This window comes from Pseudophryne corroboree, chromosome 5 (assembly GCF_028390025.1).
Source record: "Pseudophryne corroboree isolate aPseCor3 chromosome 5, aPseCor3.hap2, whole genome shotgun sequence".
NCBI classification, from domain to species: Eukaryota; Metazoa; Chordata; class Amphibia; order Anura; family Myobatrachidae; genus Pseudophryne; species Pseudophryne corroboree.
This window is the reverse complement of record NC_086448.1, coordinates 292112596-292136964: the sequence shown is the minus strand read 5'-3', so window position 1 is coordinate 292136964 and position 24369 is coordinate 292112596.

The window sequence follows — 24369 nt, the reverse complement described above, 5'->3', positions numbered from 1 at the left end:
ACACTATGACGACGGTATAAAGAATGAAAAAAAAACCACGGTTAGGTGGTATATATTATAATAATAATACAATTATGGATGGACGGACTGCCTGCCGACTGCCGACACAGAGGTAGCCACAGCCGTGAACTACCGCACTGTACACTGGTTGATAAAGAGATAGTAGTATACTCGTAACAACTAGTATGACACTATGACGACGGTATAAAGAATGAAAAAAAAACCACGGTTAGGTGGTATATATTATAATAATAATACAATTATGGATGGACGGACTGCCTGCCGACTGCCGACACAGAGGTAGCCACAGCCGTGAACTACCGCACTGTACACTGGTTGATAAAGAGATAGTAGTATACTCGTAACAACTAGTATGACACTATGACGACGGTATAAAGAATGAAAAAAAAAACACGGTTAGGTGGTATATATTATAATAATAATACAATTATGGATGGACGGACTGCCTGCCGACTGCCGACACAGAGGTAGCCACAGCCGTGAACTACCGCACTGTACACTGGTTGATAAAGAGATAGTAGTATACTCGTAACAACTAGTATGACACTATGACGACGGTATAAAGAATGAAAAAAAAACCACGGTTAGGTGGTATATATTATAATAATAATACAATTATGGATGGACGGACTGCCTGCCGACTGCCGACACAGAGGTAGCCACAGCCGTGAACTACCGCACTGTACACTGGTTGATAAAGAGATAGTAGTATACTCGTAACAACTAGTATGACACTATGACGACGGTATAAAGAATGAAAAAAAAACCACGGTTAGGTGGTATATATTATAATAATAATACAATTATGGATGGACGGACTGCCTGCCGACTGCCGACACAGAGGTAGCCACAGCCGTGAACTACCGCACTGTACACTGGTTGATAAAGAGATAGTAGTATACTCGTAACAACTAGTATGACACTATGACGACGGTATAAAGAATGAAAAAAAAACCACGGTTAGGTGGTATATATTATAATAATAATACAATTATGGATGGACGGACTGCCTGCCGACTGCCGACACAGAGGTAGCCACAGCCGTGAACTACCGCACTGTACACTGGTTGATAAAGAGATAGTAGTATACTCGTAACAACTAGTATGACACTATGACGACGGTATAAAGAATGAAAAAAAAACCACGGTTAGGTGGTATATATTATAATAATAATACAATTATGGATGGACGGACTGCCTGCCGACTGCCGACACAGAGGTAGCCACAGCCGTGAACTACCGCACTGTACACTGGTTGATAAAGAGATAGTAGTATACTCGTAACAACTAGTATGACACTATGACGACGGTATAAAGAATGAAAAAAAAACCACGGTTAGGTGGTATATATTATAATAATAATACAATTATGGATGGACGGACTGCCTGCCGACTGCCGACACAGAGGTAGCCACAGCCGTGAACTACCGCACTGTACACTGGTTGATAAAGAGATAGTAGTATACTCGTAACAACTAGTATGACACTATGACGACGGTATAAAGAAAGAAAAAAAAATACCACGGTTAGGTGGTATATATTGTAATACAATTATGGATGGACGGACTGCCTGCCGAGTTCCGACTGCCGACACAGAGGTAGCCACAGCCGTGAACTACCGCACTGTACTGTGTCTGCTGCTAATATAGACTGGTTGATAAAGAGATAGTATACAATACATACAACAATATACTACTATACTGGTGGTCAGGCACTGGTCACCACTAGTCACACTGGCAGTGGCACTCCTGCAGCAAAAGTGTGCACTGTTTAATTTTAAATTAATATAATATTATGTACTCCTGGGGGCTCCTGCTATAACAACCTGCAGTGCTCCCCAGTCTCCCCCACAATTATTATAAGCTTTGCCTTTTATACATTGATGTGCAGCACACTGGGCTGAGCTGAGTGCACACAGACTGAGTCACACTGTGTGACTGGCTGCTGCTGTGTATCGTTTTTTTTCAGGCAGAGAACGGATATAGCAGAGAACGGATATATTAAAATAAATAAAAGTTAACTAACAACAACTGCACTGGTCACTGTGGTAAACTCTGTCTGACTCTGCACAATCTCTCTCTCTCTTCTAATCTAATTTCTAATGGAGAGGACGCCAGCCACGTCCTCTCCCTATCAATCTCAATGCACGTGTGAAAATGGCGGCGACGCGCGGCTCCTTATATAGAATCCGAGTCTCGCGAGAATCCGACAGCGTCATGATGACGTTCGGGCGCGCTCGGGTTAACCGAGCAAGGCGGGAGGATCCGAGTCTGCTCGGACCCGTGAAAAAAACATGAAGTTCGTGCGGGTTCGGTTTCAGAGAAACCGAACCCGCTCATCTCTAAAAAAAACCACGGTTAGGTGGTATATATTATAATACAATTATGGATGGACGGACTGCCTGCCGACTGCCGACACAGAGGTAGCCACAGCCGTGAACTACCGCACTGTACACTGGTTGATAAAGAGATAGTAGTATACTCGTAACAACTAGTATGACACTATGACGGTATAAAGAATGAAAAAAAAACCACGGTTAGGTGGTATATATTATAATACAATTATGGATGGACGGACTGCCTGCCGAGTGCCGACACAGAGGTAGCCACAGCCGTGAACTACCGCACTGTACACTGGTTGATAAAGAGATAGTAGTATACTCGTAACAACTAGTATGACTGACTATGACGGTATAAAGAATGAAAAAAAAACCACGGTTAGGTGGTATATATTATAATACAATTATGGATGGACGGACTGCCTGCCGACTGCCGACACAGAGGTAGCCACAGCCGTGAACTACCGCACTGTACACTGGTTGATAAAGAGATTAGAGATGAGCGCCTGAAATTTTTCGGGTTTTGTGTTTTGGTTTTGGGTTCGGTTCCGCGGCCGTGTTTTGGGTTCGAACGCGTTTTGGCAAAACCTCACCGAATTTTTTTTGTCGGATTCGGGTGTGTTTTGGATTCGGGTGTTTTTTTCAAAAAACCCTAAAAAACAGCTTAAATCATAGAATTTGGGGGTAATTTTGATCCCAAAGTATTATTAACCTCAAAAAACATAATTTACACTCATTTTCAGCCTATTCTGAACACATCACACCTCACAATATTATTTTTAGTCCTAAAATTTGCACCGAGGTCGCTGTGTGAGTAAGATAAGCGACCCTAGTGGCCGACACAAACACCGGGCCCATCTAGGAGTGGCACTGCAGTGTCACGCAGGATGTCCCTTCCAAAAAACCCTCCCCAAACAGCACATGACGCAAAGAAAAAAAGAGGCGCAATGAGGTAGCTGACTGTGTGAGAAAGATAAGCGACCCTAGTGGCCGACACAAACACCGGGCCCATCTAGGAGTGGCACTGCAGTGTCACGCAGGATGTCCCTTCCAAAAAACCCTCCCCAAACAGCACATGACGCAAAGAAAAAAAGAGGCGCAATGAGGTAGCTGACTGTGTGAGAAAGATAAGCGACCCTAGTGGCCGACACAAACACCGGGCCCATCTAGGAGTGGCACTGCAGTGTCACGCAGGATGTCCCTTCCAAAAAACCCTCCCCAATCAGCACATGATGCAAAGAAAAAGAAAAGAAAAAAGAGGTGCAAGATGGAATTATCCTTGGGCCCTCCCACCCACCCTTATGTTGTATAAACAAAACAGGACATGCACACTTTAACCAACCCATCATTTCAGTGACAGGGTCTGCCACACGACTGTGACTGATATGACGGGTTGGTTTGGACCCCCCCCAAAAAAGAAGCAATTAATCTCTCCTTGCACAAACTGGCTCTACAGAGGCAAGATGTCCACCTCATCTTCACCCTCCGATATATCACCGTGTACATCCCCCTCCTCACAGATTATCAATTCGTCCCCACTGGAATCCACCATCTCAGCTCCCTGTGTACTTTGTGGAGGCAATTGCTGCTGGTCAATGTCTCCGCGGAGGAATTGATTATAATTCATTTTAATGAACATCATCTTCTCCACATTTTCTGGATGTAACCTCGTACGCCGATTGCTGACAAGGTGAGCGGCGGCACTAAACACTCTTTCGGAGTACACACTTGTGGGAGGGCAACTTAGGTAGAATAAAGCCAGTTTGTGCAAGGGCCTCCAAATTGCCTCTTTTTCCTGCCAGTATAAGTACGGACTGTGTGACGTGCCTACTTGGATGCGGTCACTCATATAATCCTCCACCATTCTATCAATGTTGAGAGAATCATATGCAGTGACAGTAGACGACATGTCCGTAATCGTTGTCAGGTCCTTCAGTCCGGACCAGATGTCAGCATCAGCAGTCGCTCCAGACTGCCCTGCATCACCGCCAGCGGGTGGGCTCGGAATTCTGAGCCTTTTCCTCGCACCCCCAGTTGCGGGAGAATGTGAAGGAGGAGATGTTGACAGGTCGCGTTCCGCTTGACTTGACAATTTTGTCACCAGCAGGTCTTTCAACCCCAGCAGACCTGTGTCTGCCGGAAAGAGAGATCCAAGGTAGGCTTTAAATCTAGGATCGAGCACGGTGGCCAAAATGTAGTGCTCTGATTTCAACAGATTGACCACCCGTGAATCCTTGTTAAGCGAATTAAGGGCTGCATCCACAAGTCCCACATGCCTAGCGGAATCGCTCCGTGTTAGCTCCTTCTTCAATGCCTCCAGCTTCTTCTGCAAAAGCCTGATGAGGGGAATGACCTGACTCAGGCTGGCAGTGTCTGAACTGACTTCACGTGTGGCAAGTTCAAAGGGCATCAGAACCTTGCACAACGTTGAAATCATTCTCCACTGCACTTGAGACAGGTGCATTCCATCTCCTATATCGTGCTCAATTGTATAGGCTTGAATGGCCTTTTGCTGCTCCTCCAACCTCTGAAGCATATAGAGGGTTGAATTCCACCTCGTTACCACTTCTTACTTCAGATGATGGCAGGGCAGGTTCAGTAGTTTTTGGTGGTGCTCCAGTCTTCTGTACGTGGTGCCTGTACGCCGAAAGTGTCCCGCAATTTTTCTGGCCACCGACAGCATCTCTTGCACGCCCCTGTCGTTTTTTAAAAAATTCTGCACCACCAAATTCAAGGTATGTGCAAAACATGGGACGTGCTGGAATTTGCCCATATTTAATGCACACACAATATTGCTGGCGTTGTCCGATGCCACAAATCCACAGGAGAGTCCAATTGGGGTAAGCCATTCCGCGATGATCTTCCTCAGTTGCCGTAAGAGGTTTTCAGCTGTGTGCGTATTCTGGAAAGCGGTGATACAAAGCGTAGCCTGCCTAGGAAAGAGTTGGCATTTGCGAGATGCTGCTACTGGTGCCGCCGCTGCTGTTCTTGCGGCGGGAGTCCATACATCTACCCAGTGGGCTGTCACAGTCATATAGTCCTGACCCTGCCCTGCTCCACTTGTCCACATGTCCGTGGTTAAGTGGACATTGGGTACAACTGCATTTTTTAGGACACTGGTGAGTCTTTTTCTGACGTCCGTGTACATTCTCGGTATCGCCTGCCTAGAGAAGTGGAACCTAGATGGTATTTGGTAACGGGGGCACACTGCCTCAATAAATTGTCTAGTTCCCTGTGAACTAACGGCGGATACCGGACGCACGTCTAACACCAACATAGTTGTCACGGACTCAGTTATCCGCTTTGCAGTAGGATGACTGCTGTGATATTTCATCTTCCTCGCAAAGGACTGTTGAACAGTCAATTGCTTACTGGAAGTAGTACAAGTGGGCTTACGACTTCCCCTCTGGGATGACCATCGACTCCCAGCGGCAACAACAGCAGCGCCAGCAGCAGTAGGCGTTACACGCAAGGATGCATCGGAGGAATCCCAGGCAGGAGAGGACTCGTCAGACTTGCCAGTGACATGGCCTGCAGGACTATTGGCATTCCTGGGGAAGGAGGAAATTGACACTGAGGGAGTTGGTGGGGTGGTTTGCGTGAGCTTGGTTACAAGAGGAAGGGATTTACTGGTCAGTGGACTGCTTCCGCTGTCACCCAAAGTTTTTGAACTTGTCACTGACTTATTATGAATGCGCTGCAGGTGACGTATAAGGGAGGATGTTCCGAGGTGGTTAACGTCCTTACCCCTACTTATTACAGCTTGACAAAGGGAACACACGGCTTGACACCTGTTGTCCGCATTTCTGGTGAAATACCTCCACACCGAAGAGCTGATTTTTTTGGTATTTTCACCTGGCATGTCAACGGCCATATTCCTCCCACGGACAACAGGTGTCTCCCCGGGTGCCTGACTTAAACAAACCACCTCACCATCAGAATCCTCCTGGTCAATTTCCTCCCCAGCGCCAGCAACACCCATATCCTCCTCATCCTGGTGTACTTCAACACTGACATCTTCAATCTGACTATCAGGAACTGGACTGCGGGTGCTCCTTCCAGCACTTGCAGGGGGCATGCAAATAGTGGAAGGCGCATGCTCTTCACGTCCAGTGTTGGGAAGGTCAGGCATCGCAAACGACACAATTGGACTCTCCTTGTGGATTTGGGATTTCAAAGAACGCACAGTTCTTTGCGGTGCTTTTGCCAGCTTGAGTCTTTTCAGTTTTCTAGCGAGAGGCTGAGTGCTTCCATCCTCATGTGAAGCTGAACCACTAGCCATGAACATAGGCCAGGGCCTCAGCCGTTCCTTGCCACTCCGTGTGGTAAATGGCATATTGGCAAGTTTACGCTTCTCCTCCGACAATTTTATTTTAGGTTTTGGAGTCCTTTTTTTTCTGATATTTGGTGTTTTGGATTTGACATGCTCTGTACTATGACATTGGGCATCGGCCTTGGCAGACGACGTTGCTGGCATTTCATCGTCTCGGCCATGACTAGTGGCAGCAGCTTCAGCACGAGGTGGAAGTGGATCTTGATCTTTCCCTAATTTTGGAACCTCAACTTTTTTGTTCTCCATATTTTATAGGCAGAACTAAAAGGCACCTCAGGTAAACAATGGAGATGGATGGATTGGATACTAGTATACAATTATGGACGGACTGCCACGGTTAGGTGGTATAAAAAAACCACGGTTAGGTGGTATATATTATAATAATAATACAATTATGGATGGACGGACTGCCTGCCGACTGCCGACACAGAGGTAGCCACAGCCGTGAACTACCGCACTGTACACTGGTTGATAAAGAGATAGTAGTATACTCGTAACAACTAGTATGACACTATGACGACGGTATAAAGAAAGAAAAAAAAATACCACAGTTAGGTGGTATATATTATAATAATAATACAATTATGGATGGACGGACTGCCTGCCGACTGCCGACACAGAGGTAGCCACAGCCGTGAACTACCGCACTGTACACTGGTTGATAAAGAGATAGTAGTATACTCGTAACAACTAGTATGACACTATGACGACGGTATAAAGAAAGAAAAAAAAATACCACAGTTAGGTGGTATATATTATAATAATAATACAATTATGGATGGACGGACTGCCTGCCGACTGCCGACACAGAGGTAGCCACAGCCGTGAACTACCGCACTGTACACTGGTTGATAAAGAGATAGTAGTATACTCGTAACAACTAGTATGACACTATGACGACGGTATAAAGAAAGAAAAAAAAATACCACAGTTAGGTGGTATATATTATAATAATAATACAATTATGGATGGACGGACTGCCTGCCGACTGCCGACACAGAGGTAGCCACAGCCGTGAACTACCGCACTGTACACTGGTTGATAAAGAGATAGTAGTATACTCGTAACAACTAGTATGACACTATGACGACAGTATAAAGAATGAAAAAAAAACCACGGTTAGGTGGTATATATTATAATAATAATACAATTATGGATGGACGGACTGCCTGCCGACTGCCGACACAGAGGTAGCCACAGCCGTGAACTACCGCACTGTACACTGGTTGATAAAGAGATAGTAGTATACTCGTAACAACTAGTATGACACTATGACGGTATAAAGAATGAAAAAAAAACCACGGTTAGGTGGTATATATTATAATAATAATACAATTATGGATGGACGGACTGCCTGCCGACTGCCGACACAGAGGTAGCCACAGCCGTGAACTACCGCACTGTACACTGGTTGATAAAGAGATAGTAGTATACTCGTAACAACTAGTATGACACTATGACGACGGTATAAAGAAAGAAAAAAAAATACCACAGTTAGGTGGTATATATTATAATAATAATACAATTATGGATGGACGGACTGCCTGCCGACTGCCGACACAGAGGTAGCCACAGCCGTGAACTACCGCACTGTACACTGGTTGATAAAGAGATAGTAGTATACTCGTAACAACTAGTATGACACTATGACGACGGTATAAAGAATGAAAAAAAAACCACGGTTAGGTGGTATATATTATAATAATAATACAATTATGGATGGACGGACTGCCTGCCGACTGCCGACACAGAGGTAGCCACAGCCGTGAACTACCGCACTGTACACTGGTTGATAAAGAGATAGTAGTATACTCGTAACAACTAGTATGACACTATGACGGTATAAAGAATGAAAAAAAAACCACGGTTAGGTGGTATATATTATAATAATAATACAATTATGGATGGACGGACTGCCTGCCGACTGCCGACACAGAGGTAGCCACAGCCGTGAACTACCGCACTGTACACTGGTTGATAAAGAGATAGTAGTATACTCGTAACAACTAGTATGACACTATGACGACGGTATAAAGAAAGAAAAAAAAATACCACAGTTAGGTGGTATATATTATAATAATAATACAATTATGGATGGACGGACTGCCTGCCGACTGCCGACACAGAGGTAGCCACAGCCGTGAACTACCGCACTGTACACTGGTTGATAAAGAGATAGTAGTATACTCGTAACAACTAGTATGACACTATGACGACGGTATAAAGAATGAAAAAAAAACCACGGTTAGGTGGTATATATTATAATAATAATACAATTATGGATGGACGGACTGCCTGCCGACACAGAGGTAGCCACAGCCGTGAACTACCGCACTGTACACTGGTTGATAAAGAGATAGTAGTATACTCGTAACAACTAGTATGACACTATGACGACGGTATAAAGAAAGAAAAAAAAATACCACAGTTAGGTGGTATATATTATAATAATAATACAATTATGGATGGACGGACTGCCTGCCGACTGCCGACACAGAGGTAGCCACAGCCGTGAACTACCGCACTGTACACTGGTTGATAAAGAGATAGTAGTATACTCGTAACAACTAGTATGACACTATGACGACGGTATAAAGAAAGAAAAAAAAATACCACAGTTAGGTGGTATATATTATAATAATAATACAATTATGGATGGACGGACTGCCTGCCGACTGCCGACACAGAGGTAGCCACAGCCGTGAACTACCGCACTGTACACTGGTTGATAAAGAGATAGTAGTATACTCGTAACAACTAGTATGACACTATGACGACGGTATAAAGAATGAAAAAAAAACCACGGTTAGGTGGTATATATTATAATAATAATACAATTATGGATGGACGGACTGCCTGCCGACTGCCGACACAGAGGTAGCCACAGCCGTGAACTACCGCACTGTACACTGGTTGATAAAGAGATAGTAGTATACTCGTAACAACTAGTATGACACTATGACGGTATAAAGAATGAAAAAAAAACCACGGTTAGGTGGTATATATTATAATAATAATACAATTATGGATGGACGGACTGCCTGCCGACTGCCGACACAGAGGTAGCCACAGCCGTGAACTACCGCACTGTACACTGGTTGATAAAGAGATAGTAGTATACTCGTAACAACTAGTATGACACTATGACGACGGTATAAAGAAAGAAAAAAAAATACCACGGTTAGGTGGTATATATTGTAATACAATTATGGATGGACGGACTGCCTGCCGAGTTCCGACTGCCGACACAGAGGTAGCCACAGCCGTGAACTACCGCACTGTACTGTGTCTGCTGCTAATATAGACTGGTTGATAAAGAGATAGTATACAATACATACAACAATATACTACTATACTGGTGGTCAGGCACTGGTCACCACTAGTCACACTGGCAGTGGCACTCCTGCAGCAAAAGTGTGCACTGTTTAATTTTAAATTAATATAATATTATGTACTCCTGGGGGCTCCTGCTATAACAACCTGCAGTGCTCCCCAGTCTCCCCCACAATTATTATAAGCTTTGCCTTTTATACATTGATGTGCAGCACACTGGGCTGAGCTGAGTGCACACAGACTGAGTCACACTGTGTGACTGGCTGCTGCTGTGTATCGTTTTTTTTCAGGCAGAGAACGGATATAGCAGAGAACGGATATATTATATTAAAATAAATAAAAGTTAACTAACAACAACTGCACTGGTCACTGTGGTAAACTCTGTCTGACTCTGCACAATCTCTCTCTCTCTTCTAATCTAATTTCTAATGGAGAGGACGCCAGCCACGTCCTCTCCCTATCAATCTCAATGCACGTGTGAAAATGGCGGCGACGCGCGGCTCCTTATATAGAATCCGAGTCTCGCGAGAATCCGACAGCGTCATGATGACGTTCGGGCGCGCTCGGGTTAACCGAGCAAGGCGGGAGGATCCGAGTCTGCTCGGACCCGTAAAAAAAACATGAAGTTCGTGCGGGTTCGGTTTCAGAGAAACCGAACCCGCTCATCTCTAAAAGAGATAGTAGTATACTCGTAACAACTAGTATGACACTATGACGGTATAAAGAATGAAAAAAAAACCACGGTTAGGTGGTATATATTATAATACAATTATGGATGGACGGACTGCCTGCCGACTGCCGACACAGAGGTAGCCACAGCCGTGAACTACCGCACTGTACACTGGTTGATAAAGAGATAGTAGTATACTCGTAACAACTAGTATGACACTATGACGGTATAAAGAATGAAAAAAAAACCACGGTTAGGTGGTATATATTATAATAATACAATTATGGATGGACGGACTGCCTGCCGACTGCCGACACAGAGGTAGCCACAGCCGTGAACTACCGCACTGTACACTGGTTGATAAAGAGATAGTAGTATACTCGTAAAAACTAGTATGACTATGACGACGGTATAAAGAAAGAAAAAAAAATACCACGGTTAGGTGGTATATAATTATACAATTATGGATGGACGGACTGCCTGCCGAGTGCCGACTGCCGACACAGAGGTAGCCACAGCCGTGAACTACCGCACTGTACTGTGTCTGCTGCTAATATAGACTGGTTGATAAAGAGATAGTATACAACAATATACTACTATACTGGTGGTCAGGCACTGGTCACCACTAGTCACACTGGCAGTGGCACTCCTGCAGCAAAAGTGTGCACTGTTTAATTTTAAATTAATATAATATTATGTACTCCTGGCTCCTGCTATAACAACCTGCAGTGCTCCCCAGTCTCCCCCACAATTATTATAAGCTTTTATACATTGATGTGCAGCACACTGGGCTGAGCTGAGTGCACACAGACTGAGTCACACTGTGTGACTGCTGTGTATCGTTTTTTTCAGGCAGAGAACGGATATAGCAGAGAACGGATATATTAAATAAAAGTTAACTTAACAACAACTGCACTGGTCACTGTGGTAAACTCTGTCTGCACAATCTCTCTCTCTCTCTCTCTCTTCTAATCTATTCTAATGGAGAGGACGCCAGCCACGTCCTCTCCCTATCAATCTCAATGCACGTGTGAAAATGGCGGCGACGCGCGGCTCCTTATATAGAATCCGAGTCTCGCGAGAATCCGACAGCGTCATGATGACGTTCGGGCGCGCTCGGGTTAACCGAGCAAGGCGGGAAGATCCGAGTCGCTCGGACCCGTGAAAAAAAAAGTGAAGTTCGTGCGGGTTCGGATTCAAAGAAACCGAACCCGCTCATCTCTAATATATAGCAGTACGGTACAGTAGTCCACTGCTCTACCTCTGTGTCATCAAGTATACTATCCATCCATACCTGTGCTGCATTTTAGTTATGCGCAGTATATAGTAGGAGGACAGTGCAGAATTTTGCTGACCACCAGTATATATATAGCAGTACGGTACAGTAGTTCACTGGTCTACCTCTGTGTCATCAAGTATACTATCCATCCATACCTGTGCTGCATTTTAGTTGTGCGCAGTATATAGTAGGAGGACAGTGCAGAATTTAGCTGACCACCAGTATATATATAGCAGTACGGTATAGTGGTCTACTACTCTACCTCTATGTCGTCAAGTATACTATCCATCCATACCTGTGCTGCATTTTAGTTGTGCACAGTATATAGTAGGAGGACAGTGCAGAATTTTGCTGACCACCAGTATATATATATAGCAGTACGGTACAGTAGTTCACTGCTCTACCTCTGTGTCATCAAGTATACTATCCATCCATACCTGTGCTGCATTTTAGTTGTGCGCAGTATATAGTAGGATGACAGTGCAGAATTATGCTGATCACCAGTATATATATATATAGCAGTACGGTACAGTAGTTCACTGGTCTACCTCTGTGTTGTCAAGTATACTATCCATCCATACCTGTGCTGCATTTTAGTTGTACGCAGTATATAGTAGGAGGACAGTGCAGAATTTTGCTGACCACCAGTATATATATAGCAGTACGGTACAGTAGTCCGCTGCTCTACCTCTATGTCGTCAAGTATACTATCCATCCATACCTGTGCTGCATTTTAGTTATGCGCAGTATATAGTAGGAGGACAGTGCAGAATTATGCTGACCACCAGTATATATATAGCAGTACGGTACAGTAGGCCATTGCTATTGATATATTACTGGCATATAATTCCACACATTAAAAAATGGAGAACAAAAATGTGGAGGGTAAAATAGGGAAAGATCAAGATCCACTTCCACCTATTGCTGAAGCTGCTGCCACTAGTCATGGCCGAGACGATGAAATGCCATCAACGTCGTCTGCCAAGGCCGATGCCCAATGTCATAGTAGAGAGCATGTAAAATTCAAAAAACAAGAGTTCAGTAAAATGACCCAAAAATCAAAATTGAAAGCGTCTGATGAGAAGCGTAAACTTGCCAATATGGCATTTACAATACGGAGTGGCAAGGAACGGCTGAGGCCCTGTCCTATGTTCATGGCTAGTGGTTCAGCTTCACATGAGGATGGAAGCACTCATCCTCCCGCTAGAAAAATGAAAAGACTTAAGCTGGCAAAAGCACAGCAAAGAACTGTGCGTTCTTCTAAATCACAAATCCCCAAGGAGAGTCCAATTGTGTCGGTTGCGATGCCTGACCTTCCCAACACTGGACGGGAAGAGGTGGCGCCTTCCACCATTTGCACGCCCCCTGCAAGTGCTGGAAGGAGCACCCGCAGTCCAGTTCCTGATAGTTAAATTGAAGATGTCACTGTTGAAGTACACCAGGATGAGGATATGGGTGTTGCTGGCGCTAAGGAGGAAATTGACAAGGAGGATTCTGATGGTGAGGTGGTTTGTTTAAGTCAGGCACCCGGGGAGACACCTGTTGTCCGTGGGATGAATATGGCCATTGACATGCCTGGTCAAATTACAAAAAAAAAATCACCTCCTCGGTGTGGAATTATTTTAACAGAAATGTGGACAACAGGTGTCAAGCCGTGTGTTGCATTTGTCAAGCTGTAATAAGTAGGGTAAGGACGTTAACCACCTAGGAACATCCTCCCTTATACGTCACCTGGAGTGCATTCATCAGAAGTCATTGACAAGTTCAAAAACTTTGGGTGACAGCGGAAGCAGTCCACTGACAACTAAATCCCATCCTCTTGTAACCAAGCTCCTGCAAACCACACCACCAACTCCCTCAGTGTCAATTTGAAAGGGGTGAGGAATCAGATGATTAGGAGGAGGTGGACATCTTGCCTCTGTAGAGCCAGTTTGTGCAAGGAGAGATTTATTGCTTCTTTTTTGGTGGGGGCCCAAACCAACCAGTCATTTCAGTCACAGTCATGTGGCAGACCCTGTCGCTGAAATGATGGGTTTGTTAAAGTGTGCATGTCCTGTTTATACAACATAAGGGTGGGAGGGCCCAAGGACAATTCCAACTTGCACCTCTTTTTTCTTTAATTTATCTTTGCATCATGTGCTGTTTGGGGACTTTTTTTTAAATCTGCCATCCTGTCTGAAACTGTAGTGCCACTCCTATATGGGCCAGGTGTTTGTGTCGGCCACTTGGGTCGCTTAGCTTAGCCATCCAGTGACCTTGGTGCACCTCTTTTTTTCTTTGCATCATGTGCTGTTTGGGGACTATTTTTTAAATCTGCCATCCTGTCTGACACTGCAGTGCCACTCCTAGTTGGGCCAGGTGTTTGTGTCGGCCACTTGGGTCGCTTAGCTTAGCCATCCAGCGACCTTGGTGCACCTCTTTTTTTCTTTACATCATGTGCTGTTTGGGGACTATTTTTTACATCTGCCATCCTGTCTGACACTGCAGTGCCACTCCTAGATGGGCCAGGTGTTTGTGTCGGCCACTTGGGTCGCTTAGCTTAGTCATCCAGCGACCTTGGTGCAAATTTTAGGACTAAAAATAATATTGTGAGGTGTGAGGTGTTCAGAATAGACTGGAAATGAGTGGAAATTATGGTTATTGAGGTTAATAATACTATGGGATCAAAATGACCCCCAAATTCTATGATTTAAGCTGTTTTTGAGGTTTTTTTGTAAAAAAACACCCAAATCCAAAACACACCCGAATCCGACAAAAAATTTTCAGGGAGGTTTTGCCAAAACGCGTCAGAATCCAAAACACGGCTGTGGAACCGAATCCAAAACCAAAACACAAAACCCAAAAAATTTCCGGTGCACTTCACTAGTTATATGTAGTGTAAAATGTACTGTACATGTTGATTTGGTAGCAATTTGCCATTGGTCTTGCCTTCAAGAAATCCACCCAATCCCATGCCCCCTACACCATCATCCCCCCATGAAAATGCCATTTTGACCAAATCACTGATGATAAATTTATCCCAGTTGGGGATAGAGCCAGTCCAACCTGTCCCAAGTACTACAGCTGTTAAAATCTAATATTACATGATACATTCGGATGTAGTATGGTATGCCAGCTGTCGGGGTCCCGGCGCACAGCATACCGGTGCCAGAATCCCGACTGCCGTCATACCATCAGCATGGTGAGTGCAAATGAGCCACTTGCAGGCTCGCTGCACTCACCCAGGGGTGTTTCTAGCCAATTTGGCTCCCAGTGCGAGATTTAAAAATGCGCCCCCCATGTCATAAAAAAATGCCCCCCCCCCACACACACCTATATAAAAAAAAACTTGCGCGCGCACCCGGCAAGGGGGCGCGGCCTCGTCTAAATGGGTGTGGCCTCATTTAAATGGGCATGGCCTCGTCTGAAAAGACTACCTCACAATCCAGTTTTTGACCCTGCTCCAACAGATCACGACCACCACAGGAAAAAAAATTCTACCATATTAAGCCCCACACAGTAATGCCCCCTGCACCATATTATGCCACACACCGCAATGCCCTTGACACATTAAATCCCCACACTACGGCAGGCAAGAGTCCCCATTTCACACATTACGGCAGGTGTCCCCATTTTACACATTGAGAGAGAGAGAGAATACTTACAGAGGCGATTACCGCTCTTCGGCCCGCCTCACCAGTCGCTCCTCGCGCTGGCCTTTCCCTCTTCCTAACTTGGATCCCTGTCTGTACTCCACTCGGGGGGAGGGGGGGTTTCGCGGAGTGACGGTGTTGCGTCGTGACGTAACGGCGCAACCACGTCATTCCGTGAAACTCAGCCCCCCGAGCGGGTTACTCAGGGAGAAATAGGAGGGGGAAGCAGGGAGCCACAGTTAGTACTGCGGCGGGCGCCCAGTGCGGTTGCACTGCTCGCCTGCCCCAAGAAACGGCCCTGCGCTCACCACGCTGCGGGTACGATGGTGCATCATGCACAACACGCTATCTATTCTCCCTCGAGGGGGGTCGTGGACTCCCAAGAGGGAGAACCGGTGTCGGTATGCCGGGTGTCGGGATTCAGGCTCCGGTAAACTGTCCGACGTGGACCCCGACAGCCGGCAAACTAAAGACCCCCGATAAATGCATGCATTCTAATCTCTGCTTCTTAACATTTATTGAGTTCTGTGGTTCCAAAGTTTTCTGATTTACATGGAAGGTGTGGAAAAATGTAATTAATATCTTTTAACTTTATATTAAAAAAAATATAACTAAAATAGGGTTATTGTGTTTTTAGCTTCAACTTCTGGAAACTAACAAATTAATGTCATGGAATGAAGCCCAATGTATTTAACTGAAATGCCAAAACACTAATTATTAACACAGCCCACTTTGTCCATCATCAATATAGCATACAGCACTAAATGGGTCATTTGGAGTTCAATGTGCAAAGTCAGAAAATTAATTGAAGGTTATGTTTATGTTACCCATTTTAGTTATTCATCTGGCTGGACTACTTGCATAGCTGACTTCCCACATATCCCCTTTACACTGGTTGATACTCCAGTTGCCCTCTCATTCACTTCAAGTAGTACCTTTAGGACAGAAGAGTGTTTGTTTTAATGACTCTGTTGAACTTGGCAGGTTGTTAAAGTCTTATATCCAATAAAAATGAACGTTACAGCAAAAAATAAAAACACTGAAAAAAAGTATATAGAAAAGGAATGTTCTGTGATAAAATCACCTAGTGTTCCAGTGTAACTTAATTGACCTCCGCTCACAAATACCTTCTACTGTACACTATAAAGAGTATCTATTCAGCTTTGTATACAGCCCACATGGAATATGGGAGGACATAGCTCAGCGATTCACTTCTTGTTCTCTAGTGTTAAAGTTTGGAATACATTCATTCTATGTTTTGCAAAAAAAGGTATGTTCTTTTGTACAGCATCTGAGTGAATAAAAATGTTTTATAATATGGAATGCACTTTAACTTGGTTTATTCTAGGACACATGCATAGAGGTGATCTTCCGCACTGGAAATCGTTTATGCTTTGATTGTAGAATATACAAGGCTCCTATAATAATGCTAGTGCTTGAATGTAATGCATATTGGGCCTAATTCCAAGTTGATCGCAGCAGGAATTTTTTTAGCAGTTGGGCAAAACCATGGGGGTCATTCCGAGTTGTTCGCTCGCAAACTGCTTTTAGCAGCTTTGCACACGCTAAGCCGCCGCCTACTGGGAGTGAATCTTAGCTTATCAAAATTGCGAACGAAAGATTAGCAAAATAGCGAATAGACACCTCTTAGCAGTTTCTGAGTAGCTCCACACTTACTCGGCATCTGCGATCAGTTCAGTGCTTGTCGTTCCTGGTTTGACGTCACAAACACACCCAGCGTTCGCCCAGACACTCCTCCGTTTCTCCAGCCACTCCCGCGTTTTTCCAGAAACTGTAGCGTTTTTTCACACACACCCATAAAACGTCCTGTTTCCGCCCAGAAACACCCACTTCCTGTCAATCACATTATGATCACCAGAACGAAGAAAAAACCTTGTAATGCCGTGAGTAAAATACCTAACTGCATAGCAAATTTACTTGGCGCAGTCGCACTGCGGACATTGCGCATGCGCATTAGCGACTAATCGCTCCATTGCGAGAAAAAAATACCGAGCGAACAACTCGGAATAACCCCCCATGTGCACTGCAGGGGTGGCAGATATAACATGTGCAGAGAGATAGATTTGGGTGTGGTGAGTTCAATCTGCAATCTAAATTGCAGTGTAAAAATAAAGCAGCCAGTATTTACCCTGCACAGAAACAAAATAACCCATCCAAATCTAACTCTCTCTGCAAATGTTATATCTGCCCCCCCCCCCCCCCTGTAGTGCACATGGTTTTGCCCAACTGCTAAAAAAAATTCCTGCTGCGATCAACTTGGAATTACCCCCATTATTCCTATTTGTAGCACTAGGGGTGCTTCCACTTTTAACTTCCATATTACAATATTGGAGAATAAATAGGAAGCAAGTTATTATCTCGATGTGGTGCACTTCTTAAAACGTAAACGTTATTTTATTTTGTAAAATGAAGAATAAAAAATTCAGCAAATATATTTAGAATACAAAGGTTTGCAGAAAAAGATATTGAAAACATTGTTACTGTGTACTATATATACATACATAAATACATACATACATACATACATACATACAGAAATCCACTGCACTCGCCATTCCTAGGAATGGGGAGCAAAACGGCACAGGTTTGGCCAGTGACCACATTGCTACAAACATTTTCAGTTTGACTTTGATGTGATTGAAGTTGCCAGGTTCTCAGAAATCTAGGTGATAGAGTAGGAGATGGAGTCCCTTGATGTTGGGTTGAAAGCTTAAAAGAATTGATCAATCCGTGAACAAAAACTCCTTCACATATATAAATATATATATATATATATATATATACACACACACACACACACACACACACACACACACACACACACACACACACACACAGTATTGTAAAGATATGGCGTAATTAGCTTGGTAGAGGGGTGTATTTGGCGCGGTGTCTAGGGGCTAGATCATAATCCGGACAGCTTTTCTGGTAAATAAATTACTAGTGATTTACTGTCAGCATAAATAAACAGAAACAAAACAACAGACAGCCTTGCCCCCATTCAGGACAACTATCTCACTTCTTGAGCCCTCACTATAAGTGAACAGCTAATCTGCAAACATAATAAAAAGTATCTTGCAAAAGTCTTACTCTCTGCTTCCTGCAGATTAACACTATCTCTGACCTGGTCTTTGGGCTGCCACAGCTGCTGACAGATACAGTATCAGTCCTTCTTCCTGCGGGGTAACACAGGCTCAGGCCTGGTCTTTGGCTGGCTGTGCTGTCTGCCATAGCTTTACAGTTGCAGTATAGACACCACTCTCTGTCTCTCATAGGCTGAAACCTGGTCACCTGGCCTATATTACTGCTTCAGCCTTACCTGAGCTCTGTGCAAAAGCCAACCTCTAGGTCAGGGGTGTCCAAACTTTTTGCAAAGAGGGACAGATTTGGTGAGGTGAAAATGTGTGGGAGTCGACCAGATACACAAATGCCCCTAGCAGTGCTGCCAGCGACACAAATGCCCTCAACAGTGCTGCCAGATACACAAATGCTCCCAGTGCTGTCAGATACACAAATGCTCCCAGTGCTGTCAGATACACAAATGCTCCCAGTGCCAGATACACATTAAATCCCCCAACAGTGCTGCCAGAAACACATTATATGCCCCCAGCAGTGCTGCCAGATACACATTATATGCCCCCACAGTGCTGCCAGATACACATTATATGCCCCCGGCAATGCTGCCAGATACACATTATATGCCCCCACCAGTGCTGTGAGATACACATTATATGCCCCCACAGTGCTGCCAGATACACATTATATGCCCCCACCAGTGCTGCCAGATACGCATTATATGCCCCCACCAGTGCTGCCAGATACGCATTATATGCCCCCACAGTGCTGCCAGATACATATTATATGCCCCCAGCAGTGCTGCCAGTTACATAAATGCCCCCACAGTGCTGCCAGATACACAAATGCCCCCACAGTTCTGCCAGAAACATAAATGCCCCACAGTGCTGCCAGAAACACATTATATGCCCCCAGCAGTGCTGCCAGATACACATTATATGCCCCCACAGTGCTGCCAGATACACAAATGCCTCCAAAGTGCTGCCAGATATCATATGACCCCAGCAGTGCTGCCAGATACACAAATGCCCCCAGTGCTGCCAGATACACAAATGCCCCTAGTGCCAGATACACATTATATGCCCCCAGCAGTGCTGCCTAATACACATTACAGTATATGCCCCAGCAGTGCTGCCAGATCCACAAATGCCCCCACAGTGCTTCCAGATACACATAATATGCCCCAGCAGTGCTGCCAGATACACAAATGCCCCCACAGTGCTGCCAGATACACATTATATGCCCCCAGCAGTGTTGCCAGATACACATTGGAGAACTACTTACAAGTAAAAATGCTTTAGCCCAGAACACCTATGAGGGGGTGAAGCACTGAACTTATTGAGACCGCTGATCACCGCACTCTGCTACGGAGCTACAGTAAAGATGGCCACCGTGATGATCCTCCCTGGTGTCTCCTTTTCATACACAAAGGAGTGCTAATTTTTTCTCAGCAGGGAGGCAACCTCAGCACTCCTGTCTCACCAGATCATCAGCACACCAGCCTATAGTCTGCATGCAGAGGAGGGGAAGATAGCTGTCAGTCACTGTGTAGCGCAGCTGACAGCAATGGGTGGGGAGTGTCAGTGCTGCCGGGTGCAGCAGTCTGCAAAGGCAGTGTGCCTGAGTTCTGAGGGCTGCACAGAGGCTGCGGGCTGGTGGAAATGTGAGCATGGGCTGCAATTGGCCCCGGGGCTGGACTTTGGACATGCCTGCTCTAGGTGTATTCCCACATTCATTTTCTTCTCTGTGTGGGCGGATCCCTCTTGCTTACCGGCCCCCTCTCTGATGATACTGCCACACACACCCTCCACCAGCTCGAAACTCCTGAGTTGAGCAACATGGGATGAGGCGCATCTAAGATCATCTAGACTCTGAGGGTCTCATCATGCAAGTTACAGAGTTTATTTTCCTCTTAACTTATTTCTCACTTGCAATCTATTCTTGGAGACTGTATGTCAGGCTTTAAGTATTTTTTAGATACTTTTCCCAAAAGTGCCATACTTCATCAACTTCTTTAAAATCCAGATAGTGTTTTACCTCAGAAACTTCTGGATCAGACAAAGAATGGCCTTTCCTTTGTTTCTTTTTAACCACATCATTGTTTCTCTTGCTTGAACCTCTTAACTGCACAACTTTCGGCCAATTTTTGATAGTCACATCTTTAACCTTCAGCCTTGAAGCACTGTATTGGCTACTGGCACACTTCACTGGTAACTTCTTTCAAGGAGCCACCACTATCCTAAGAGCCATCAGCATCACAACCTCTAGACCTTGTCCTTGTATCAACAAACCATGTACTGGCATTGTCACTCTCAGATTCCACACTCTCATGTCCACATAGATTCCACACTCTCATGTCCACATAAGATACCTGAGTGTTTACTCCACTGACCAACAAACTTTATTTGTGATGGCTATCTGCCACTTCAATCAGGCACATATCTCTTTGATTTTCTTGTGCACCCGCTTTTTGGACCTTGAATATATGAACAACTTCTACATGTTCCACCAGCACAGATTGAAGTTCAGTCTCCACAGAGGTCTTTATTTTCAAAATCTGTTTATCTGTTTTGTTTTGTTTTGTTTTAAGCTTTGTGGTGTGAGACAATTTCACTTCTGCAGAGGCAAATTCATCTGCATTGCAAGTTCCAGCCATGTTACATAAAGAACGTATTTCACATACAGGAATATTACTTTTCATCAGACTGTCAATAGTAACTTTCTGTAAGGTTCTGCTTTCCACTGCAGAATGGGGTGATTGGGTTACATTAATATCACTCTGAACACATCATGACAACAGAGTCTCATCCTTAGAAGCCATCAATATCTCTATAGACTTCTGTAAATCCTTTTACCTTTGCTTCCAGCACCAGACAATTACCATGATTTTAAACATAGCTTTGATATTTGGAACTGTAACCTTTTAGGAAGATTTCACACCTTCAGCTATCACTGTAAGCTGAAAGTCACTGCAAGGTATCACATCCATTTTTACAAGACAGTCTTTTAGGGAATTTCCCATTTTGTATTCTTCAGTCCTTTCTTGCATACTGGTACATTTAATGAGCACATCTCCATTGTCCCAATGCTGCTGACAGACAGCATCCTTCTGGAACGTAATTCACTGTTTGTCTGCTGTTCATTACACAAGACACATTGCATGGGTAACATATCATTCTTCATGCCAGCAGTTTTAGGATCAACCTGTAGTAAATGCTGCTTGTGTTTATGGACTTCTGTCGCAATAGGTTCAGTGAAGACATCAGTTGACATTTTGGGTTCAGATTCCAATTTTAAAGTGTTATTCAACTTATTTTCCTCTTCTGCTTTTCCCACTTCCAAGTGGCATGTTTCCTTTGCTGCAGAGAGCTATTCTAGCTGGATATTTTTTTCCATGGCGCATTTCAACCTGTCCCCAAACTGCAGAGGATTGCTCTCCGTGGGGGTTATTCTGACCTGATCACACACTAGCTATTTTTTGCAGCGCTGCAATCAGAAAGTCTCCGCCTATGGGGAACTGTATTTTCGCTTTGCAAGTGTGCGAACGCTTGTGCAGCCAAGCGGTACAAAAAAAGTTTTGTGCAGTTTCTCAGTAGGTCTGAACTTACTCAGCTGCTGCGATCACTTCAGCCTGTCCAGTCCCGGAATTGACGTCAGATACCCACCCTGCAAACACTTGGACACGCCTGCGTTTTTCCAACCACTCCCTGAAAACGGTCAGTTGACACCCATAAACGCCTTCTTCCTGTCAATCTTCTTGCGATCGGATGTGCGAATGGATTCTTTGTTAAATCCGTCTCCCAGCAACGATCCGCTTTGCGCCCATACGACGCGCCTGCGCATTGCGGTGCATACGCATGCGCAGTTTTGCCGAGTTTTGACCTGATCACAGCACTGCAAAAAATAGCTAGCGTACGATCAGGTTGGAATGACGCCCCCATATCTTCAAATTCAATGAGTCTCAGCATTTGTACAGCTATTTCAAATCCACTTTTAATTTACACTGAAACTCCAGTTTTCTGGTATTAATTTCCATTTGGAGATTTTTCAGCTGTTTCTGTGTGTTCAACAGACACTTTTAAAGGTTCTCATTCTGTCCTTGCAATTATGCAGCCATGCCCTGTGAATGGTTAAGTTCTCTCTCCAATGCTTCATTTTGTTCTACTGTGTCATGCAATATGTTTTCCTACAACACCTTTTTCCTACTCAGACACTCTGTATCTGCTCTGGCTGCAGCCAAGTTGAATTGGAGTGTCTGTATTTGCTCCATAAAGCTTGCTTCAAGACTGACAACCTCCATGTCTTTTTCCTCACGGGGGTATATTTACTAAGCTCCCGATTTTGACCGAGATGGTGTTTTTTCTTCAAAGTGTCATCTCGGGAATTTACTAAACTCAAATCTCGGCAGTGATGAGGGCATTCATTTTTTTTTGGAAGTCAACGAAAAAAAAAATACGAATGAATACACCATCGGTCAAATACGACTGTTTTTTGATACAACTCGGTAATTTACTAAAAAGTGTATTTCACGAACACTGCCGGCAATAGCCAAACACTGCCGTGAAAAAATACAAATCGTAAAAAAAAGCAGATTTAAAACAGACCGTGTTCTGATAGGCATGCACGGATCCATGAGATCCGTGCATGTTTATCAGTGGGAAGGGGTGGGAAAGTGTTAAATTTTCAGAAAAAAATGCGTGGGGTCCCCCCTCCTAAGCAAAACCAGCCTCGGGCTCTTTGAGCCGGTCCTGGTTGAAATAATATGGGAAAAAAATGTCAGGGGTTCCCCCATATTTCAACAACCAGCACCGGGCTCTGCGCCTGGTCCTGGTTCAAAAAATACGGGGGACAAAAAGCGTAGGGGTCCCCCGTATTTTTTAAACCAGCACCGGGCTCCACTAGCCAGGTACATAATGCCACAGCCGGGGGACACTTTTATCTAGGTCCCTGCGGCCCTGGCATTACATACCCAACTAGTCACCCCTGGCCGGGGTACCCTGTAGGAGTGGGAACCCCTTAAATCAAGGGGTCCCCCCTCCAGTTACTTTCGGTCGACCGCTGACCGCAAAGTTCCCACCATTGGATACAATGGGGCGCATAGGCACTACATTGTATCTCTGCCGTGTGCTGCCTCACAGACACTACAGGAGCACACAGCCAATCAGGAGAGTGCCACGACATGACGCTCCCTGATTGGCAGAAGGGACCCTCTTTGACAGTAATCAGGGGTGGTCCTGGCAGTCGGGGAAAGGGGTCTCATGTGAAAACATGGGACCCCTTTCAGTGCGTGGTCGGGTTTCCGTTTTTTTATTTTGCCAAGTACGTGGATTTACAAAGAACAGAAGGTACCCTGGATTATGTGAGTATAATTTTTTTCACAGGTACCCCTAGGATTCTACATGGAGAAGAGGACCGAGCCTCGTGTGAACATAGGTAAATATGTATGTTTGGAGCTGTGCATGTATGTAATAAACTTATACTGTCACGGTGTGTCTCCTGTTTTTATTTGGGTATTTTTTTAGTAGTAGTACTACAGGTACCAGCGGGCCCGGTTTTCCACCGCATGCTGGTACTTGTGGTTCTCCAAGTACCAGCTTGCGGGGGAGGCTTGCTGGGATTGTAGTACTGCTACTAAAAACAATATTCACATTTTTTTCACAAGGCTAT